General features: G+C 33.7%; 1 protein-coding gene across 4 annotated transcripts in view; it reads left to right on the top strand.

Annotated features, from left to right (window-relative positions):
* The first annotated feature begins 511 nt into the window (after nt 1–511).
* The window catches only part of LOC144957297 (uncharacterized), a 128680-nt gene continuing 120810 nt past the window's right edge, over nt 512–8381 (top strand). For 2 of the 4 annotated variants that reach the window (XM_078888413.1, XM_078888411.1), the window contains exon 1: nt 540–691. The gene's annotated coding sequence lies outside the window, so the exon portion shown is untranslated. Of the gene's footprint in view, nt 692–8381 lie in introns of all 4 variants that reach the window. The other 2 variants (XM_078888410.1, XM_078888412.1) reach the window with 2 other exon arrangements.

Raw genomic sequence — 8381 nt, 5'->3', positions numbered from 1 at the left:
CTCGAGCTCAAATTTGGAAAGTTGAAGACTCCTAGTTTTATATTTACTATCATTCACGCCCTAAATCAAAATTACATTTTTTTTTCAGACGATGCAATACTGGATCCAGGTTACATTTTTATAAAGAGAAGAATAAAATAATAAATACTGTAATAACAGATAATCGTGAATATAAAAGAACATTTTCAAAAATATTTTTAAAAAACACAAAAAACCCCACAAAAAAACAAAACAAAACAAAACTAGAAAAAAGATATACAAAAAAAAAACCAACAAAAAAACCCTCCAAAAAACCAAACACAACAACAAAAATATAAGAAAATAAATAACAAACAAATTATATAAAAAAAAACCCAAACAAAAAAAGAAATTTGATAAAACAACAACAACAAACAAACAAAAATGACAACTAAGGTTATGATAGGATAATAATGAAGTCCGTGTTTTCAAAAGATCAAAATTGGCAGCTCATTTGAAAGCTCCTCCGCGGCTCTAATAAAAGACCCTTTTTATTCTCCAAACTCCTGCAATAACCTTCCATTGGTGCAATGATAATACAGGCGATAAAGAAATCGTTTCCAATCTCATTGGATCTTTAATCTCACGGAACTCAGGGACAAGACATTCCATTATGTGTGTTTTGTAGAATTTTGTCTCAGGGAAATTAGAATGGATTACGTCTAGATATCTGGTAAGTGTATGCGTTATTAACATGTAACCTCTTGTTCTATGCACGATGTAAATGTTGCTGCTCGAAGTTCGAAGAAATAAATAACAATGTGAAATTGAATGTAAGCTTCAATTTAATTAAAAAAAACCCAGATAGAATGGACGTTTCGGGTTTTCCCTTTATCAACAAACAGGATGAATGAAACACTACAGATGAAAAAACGTTAGTACCACATCATCTCATTCATCTGTAGTGTTTCATTCATCCTGCTTGTCGATAAAAGGGAAACCCGAAACATCCAATCTATCTGTTTTTGTAATTAAATTGAAGCATACATTCAATTTCACACTGTTATTTATTTTTGTTCCTTGCACGATATGCTGTTATTTTATATTAGGCTTCCTAATCAGTGATAATTTATTTTCCATCATCCATATTATATTTCTCCCACTCCTCCAGCTCCTGCTTCCCCTCCGCCCCATTCTCCCCTTCCTCCTCCTCCTCTTCTTCTTCTTGTTCTTCCTCCTCCTCCTCCTCCTTCTCCTCCTCCTCCCCTCCTTCTCTTTATCTTCTTTCTTTTTTCTTTCTTCTTCTTCTTCTTCTTCTTCTTCTCTCTTCTTCTTCTTCTTCTTCTTCTTCTTCTTCTTCTTCTTCTTCTTCTTCTTCTTCTTCTTCTCTTCTTCTTCTTCTTCTCTCTTCTTCTTCTTCTTCTTCTTCTTCTTCTTCTTCTTCTTCTTCTTCTTCTTCTTCTTCTTCTTCTTCTTCTTCTTCTTCTTCTTCTTCTTCTTCTTCTTCTTCTTCTTCTTCTTCTTCTTCTTCTTCTTCCTCGTCATGCTTGGGGGATAACTATAAATACATTTGATTTAGTAAGGTTTACTGTTAGTAAAATTGGTTTTAATTACGTCCCTACATGGTATTAAAATTCAGAAAAATTGTGAAGTGGGCCCTTGCATCAATAATGATGAGAAATATAGAGTATGGAGAAATGTTTGATCCCGAATTGGCTCTGACACCGCGATATTTATATTCTCTGCGTTCATTTGGCGAAGTGGCCGCTTGGTTAAGCCATTGCACTGTGACCCGGAAGGTCCCGGGTTTGAGCCCCGCTTCAGGAACTTTCATCTTTTTTTAAATAGTCCCCAATTTGCTCACTTGGACGACAACAGGGGTGATTCCTGTTGACATCAAACATATTGCATGTTTGATGAATTATTTATATTCCTTCGTGGACTGCCTAGGCGACGATATCTTATGATGTCGTGGCGGAAGGGCATAATTTTAACCTATTTTTTTTCATCTGGCACTTCTCCATTCCCTATATTTCTACACATTAATAAACAACGTTGCAAACGGGCAAGATATCCATTTTTCAGTTAAACTAATAACCACCAAAACACATAGATGTATGGTCTAAAAAAACACATAGATGTATGAAGGTCTAAAAACTGTAACCACTATCGGCTTGATACAAGTTGGTTGCAATGAACACTTTTGTTTTGTTTTGGTGTTTTGTTGTTCAACTGAGACTATAACGATTTGGGTTGATTTGACGCATAAATATTAACTAAACTCGTTCAAAACTTTTCTTGTTCCTCTATCTTGGTGGCGGTTTTTGTTGTTGTTTTTAACAATCATGCGGCTGTGTTGTCTTGTGGTGAGACAATCCCCCTCTGATCTGCATGTCTCAGGTTCGAATCCCGCTGAGAACGACCTAAAGTTGAGGCTGTGGACAAGGCTTTTTACTCACATTCTCACCTTACTCAGATATAAAATAAGTACGATGTTGTTGACAGGAATTATTCCGTCACAAAATATACTGCATTAGCGCCTTGCAGGTGGGGGTTATGGATCCTACGTGCTTGGTGTTGCTGTTAGCTTATGATTTTACGGAGGGTTTTCCAAGCTTAGGGGCGATGGGTATAAGATTCTTACATGCTTGCTTTTAGGCAATCAAGACCTGCTCCCAATGGTTGCACAAGCTTGTGAGTGCGCGTTGGGAACAATGTTCAAATTCCAAAACGCAAGAGAGAGAGAGAGAGAGAGAGAGAGAGAGAGAGAGAGAGAGAGAGAGAGAGAGAGAGAGAGAGAGAGAGAGAGAGAGAGCAAGAAATCTTTATTTCTTCCTCTTGAATTATTCTAATTTGGTTTTTTTTTTCTGTATAAAAGACATTAAAATATAATGAAACAATGTGTGTTGCGTCTGCCATATCTAATTTTATTCAAATTTATTGTTTACATTCTTACATCACAAGTTGGTATTGTAAACTTGATATTGTTATACTTTGTCATTTATTCTAGAGTAGCATAAATAAATCCAAAATTCTTTCTTGCAATTTCCGTCCTTCTTTAGCTGGAATTCCAAACGAAAGAATATCAGGAAAATATTGGTGTTACTATCTTAAATGTACAAAAGAACGGGGGAGGAAGGGAGGGAGGGAGGGGGGGGGGATGTAACATCGTTGTTAGAGAGGGTTGGTGTAATTTATGGTTATAAAGTCAAGCAACATTGGGATTTGTCAGTGACGGAATAAAAATTGCCGCACTTGCATTGTGTAATTGGATGAGGTACGTTCAACAAATTAGCGTCCACGACTCTGGTGTTAATAAGTACCTGGCTATAAAAGAAATGAAGTTGACGTCACTCAGCTCATTGTACACTTTTAGACAGCCGTTTTAATAAGTACGGTTATTATAAAAATAGCAGTACAAAAAAGAAGAGATGGGCATTTGGCTTCATATAGGGATTGAATTAAATGGGTAACTTGTACAACATGACTAAACGTATAACTAGGCAATTTGACTGCTCTTATTTATCTACTTATGCTGCGTCCTAAGTGATTGGTGCAAACGATTTAAATCATGATGACTATTTGGGATAATCATTTCTTGGATGTGGCCCGTCCAATGCCCTTTGCTATGGGCCCGTTCAATGCCCTTTGTGATAGGCCCATCCAACGGCCTTTGCTATGTACCCGACCAATGCCCTTTACTATGGACCCGTCTAATGCCCTTTGCGATGGGCCCGTCCAATGCCCTTTGCTATGGACGAGTCCAATGCTCTTTGCTATGGCCCCGTCGCTTCAAAACAGTTTTGTCGAGATGAATAAGTTGATTAAAGAAGAATGGATACAAATATGAACTTTGCATTACGTTTTTATGTTTCACTGAGGAGAATGAGGGCAATCACCTTAATTGATAGAAAATAACATTTCACCTTTTTGGTTGGTCACTTTAAATTCCAAATTTTCATTTGGGAAATGATACCACTTGGAGGAGATGGATCGAAAACAAAGTAAAAATGGATATTGAGCTGCATGTTTGTACATTTTGCCTCAATCAAGTTGAAGATATATATCAAACTACTTGAAGTAAAAAGTTAAAAAGTTATCAGTAATATCAGTAATCATAAACCTATGAGTTTCAACGTGTCTTTTAAAAGATGAATATTTTGAAAGTTTCAAAGTTTCAAAGTTTATTCAATCTTAGGCTTTCGCCAGTAATTCATACAAATTGATGACAACATTCATGAAAGTGAGAGAGAGAGAGAGAGAAAAGAAAAGAATGGTAAATGGAACATAAAAATAAAATGATGGCATTAATAACCACACAAAAATACAACAATGGTAATACCACCAATATTTACTTAAAACAACAACAACAACAACAACAACAGCAATAATAATAATAATAATAATAATAATAATAATAATAATAATAATAATAATAATAATAATAATGATAATAATAATGATGATGATAATAATGATGATGATGATAATAATAATAATAATAATAATAATAATAATAATAATAATGATAATAATAATAATAATGATAATAATAATAATAATGATAATAACAATAATAATAATGATAATAGTAATAGTAGTAGTAATAATAATAATAATAATAATAATAATAATAATAATAATGATAATAATAATAATAAAATAATAATAATAATGATGATGATGATGATGATGAGATGATGATGATGATGATGATGATGATAAATGAATAATAATAATAATAATAATAATAATAATAATAAAATAAATAATAATAATAATAATAATAATAATAAAAATAATAATAAGAATAAGAATAAGAATAATAATAATAACAATGATATAATAATAATAATAATAATAATAATAATAATAATAATAATAATAATAATAATAATAATAATAATAATAATAATAATAATAATAATAATAATTATAATAATAATGAAATCTAGTATTGTTTTTGTAAATGAGGACCACGTTTATACCCCGTTCATTGACAATAAAGAAGATGAGACAACAAGCAAAGAAATAATGTATAAACACAAATAAAAAAAAGAATGGCATGACCAAATTATGAACTTTTTGATTGAATCTGTTGTAATAGACATTTTGATTTGTTGTCAAGGCATGCTATCTAATACTGGATAAAGTTAGCACTATGTCGATCTCAGTCTTGAGTGATAGTATAAGCCAAAGGTTGCTTTCTCTCTGAATCTGTTTCAATCGAGAAAGCTTGTCCAGAATGATCTTTACCCCATAATTTGTGGGTTGTAATAATATTCTCATGAAAATGCAAACTATCTACGTTATAATGATTTTCATGTATTAATGCAAATTCTAGATTTCTTTTTCTGATCTGGCGCAGAAATGATCAACAATTTTCATATATAAAATAAAATTAAGGAACGAACAAAATTAAAAAATAAACAAAAACAAAAAAAAACCCAAAAAAAAACAACAACAAAAAAACCCCAACAAACAAAAAAAAAAAAACCAAAAAATAAAACAAAACAAAACAAAACAAACAAAGCAAAAAACGAAAAACAAAAACAAAACCAAAACAATAACAATGGAACAACAAATCAACGCAAAACAAAGCAAAAAAAAAAAAAAAAAAAAAAAAAAAAAAAAAAAAAAAAAAAAAGAAAAAAGAAAAGAAACAAAGCAATAACAACAGGAAACCCAACTCAAAACAAAATAATTATAGAAACCAACCCCCCCCCCCCCCCCCCCCCCCCCCACAAAAAAACTCCGAATACCTAAAAAAAAGACAGAAAAACTCAACAACCCCCCCCCCCACTCCCCTTCCCCTCCACACACACACACACACATACACACACGCACACACACACACACAAATCTGATCTTTTATATAGAGCAATATCCACGATACGTGTCCAAAGCGCTTTACAAGAGGTCCCTAGCCAAAACCCTAAACTTATAAGACGAGACATGACGCCTGATCTCAGATTTCGGACTGAGACAACGCTAGTAAATGGCCAGGTACTAACTTTACACCTGAATACGATCCGTGAGATAAAGAACCTTTTCCAAGGACTCAACTATGCGCAGCTCAGAGCGAGACTCAAACCCAGGAGCTTCCGATCCTAAGGCAAGTGTCATACCACTTGATCACATAGCCTCACGAGCATATCTTGTTATGATTACCGACTTATCCTTACAAACTAAAACCTAAATGGGTCCCCTATCTAAGAGTGTACCAGGGTTATTAAGTCATATACAATCAAGTTTTTTTGTTTGTTTTTTGTTTGTTTTTTAACTTATTTATTTATTTATTTATTTATTATTTAATTATTTATTCTTTTCTTCTCTTTTTATTTTATTTTTATTTTTTTTAAGGTCAGTATCCCTATACCTGTTTATTGTCGTATTTAAAAGATGGAGAACTGGCAAAGTGACGACACACATTGGGTGTCTCCCATTCCTGAGGTTAAAAATAAAATAATGGGTATTGTTGATGAGCACAATACGTCCTTGTTTGTGCGGCTTTGTTGTCTTGACGTATGGCACCAGGCTTCTGACCTGTAAGGATTTGGTTCCGCTCCGGATGTGACGGAGCAGAGTTAAATCTTTGAAAAAGAATATTCACCCAGTTTCACCAAACTCTGGTGTAAAATAGTACCTGGCAGAGTCTTCCTCGAAACAAAAAATGTAATATCGCCTTTTAGGCTTCATGTCCTTTTCCAACTTGTTAGAAGTTGCTGTTTGTTTAGGACCCCTTGTAAAGTGCTTTGAGCACATTTAGTTTTTAAAAATTGAGCTTTTAAACGTGCTCAAAGCGCTTTACAAAGGGTCCCTAACCAACAGCAACATGTAACATAAAAAACGAGACATGACGCCTGTTAGGCGATATATAATTTTTTCAGACAGAGACAACGCTGTTAACGATCAGGTACTCATTTTACCCCTGAGTGCGGTGAGAAAATGTGAGTAAAGAGCCTTTACCAAGGACTCAACTATGTGCCGAACGAGGCTCGAACCCAGGACCTTTCTATCCGAAAACGAGTGTCATACCACAAGACCACATAGCCGCACGTAGTAGATATTGGGGAATGTAGAAGCTCAATTTTGATTAAAATCTCCCTCTAGCAGTGTTCGTCTTTACTCTTTCCCAATATTGTATTTGTCGCTTTCACCAAGCAACCAATGGCAACAATGCGGTAGCAGCTTAAAAAAAAGTTTGCATCTTTGTTACAAATTTCATTTTTCTTGGTGACAAAGGTAAGTAAGATCGACATTTTTTTCTTATAAAGATTACAGAAACATGCATATTCTAGAAACAATCGCAGCTTCGCATAAAAATATTATTTATTTAACAAGACAACCGTTTAGCCTTCCATGATACTAACTTTGACCAATCGTCAATAATTTGTTCTGAGGCTTGCAAAACAACACCGAGACAATTCAGGAAATGTAAGTATGGGCGGTGATTTATATAAAAGAAGCAGTAAAAAACTTAGGGAATAACAACGGACGAATACAATACCAGTCTTTGATAAAATCTATATTAGTCTGAGCCGGTTTGAAATACTACTTCAGTTCTACATTCATTGCATTATGACTTGGAGGTTAACGCCTCAGTCCGTCTTGTGAAAGTATTTCAAATTAATCACATAAAAAGCAAATCTTTGTATATGATACTGATTGATTCGTGTTGAATGGCTCGGGGCATTACCAAAGTCCCTATATGACCCCCGTCCCACCCCCTCTATTTGCGTGTTTAAGATACCGTAAGTTACCGGTTTTATGATTTTAGGGTAAAGACAGTGGGGCTGTAAAGAACGGAGATCACTTTCGTTCCTCGTGGCTTCAGGAAATCACTCATGCGTAGCGAGTGATTGAATACTGAAACGCTTTGTTCTCTATTATCGCTTAGTCTTGAACTGGTGGTTGATTGATTTTGGGGCTGTGTTTATATGAAATATATTGTAATCTACTTAGTTATATCAGATTTTATATCAATGCCATAATCATATCTTAAGACTTATACATGTGTTTAACTCTCTCCTTACCAGTTATTTTCAGAATTTTACCCGAAACTCCATAGCCACCCAACACAAAAATATATTTTTCAAACCGTTAAGCAACGAGTATATTCTATATTTTGTTCAGAAATATGAACTCTGCAACACAGTGTCAAGATTTTATAGCTGTAACTTACTATAACAAAATGAAATCAGAATAAGAAAGCTGTTGGTTGCATCGTAACAAGTGTGACGATTTTCCCAATTGGTGGTAAGGAGAGGGTTACTTTTTTAGTTACAAGTATTTAAATATTCATCTCGAAGATGAACCATGCATTTTATCAACTTCTATTTGCTATAAATATATTTATTACACATCCATCTAAAAATTTAATTTCCTTTACAGAATTAGTGATTTATTCAATAATATTTATT

Source organism: Berghia stephanieae, chromosome 11 (genome assembly GCF_034508935.2).
Source record: "Berghia stephanieae isolate SIO BIC M18660-M18661 chromosome 11, UCSD_Bste_1.3, whole genome shotgun sequence".
Classification (NCBI taxonomy): Eukaryota; Metazoa; Mollusca; class Gastropoda; order Nudibranchia; family Aeolidiidae; genus Berghia; species Berghia stephanieae.
The sequence above is the reverse complement of the archived record's forward strand: the minus strand, read 5'-3'. Positions and strand labels throughout refer to the sequence as shown.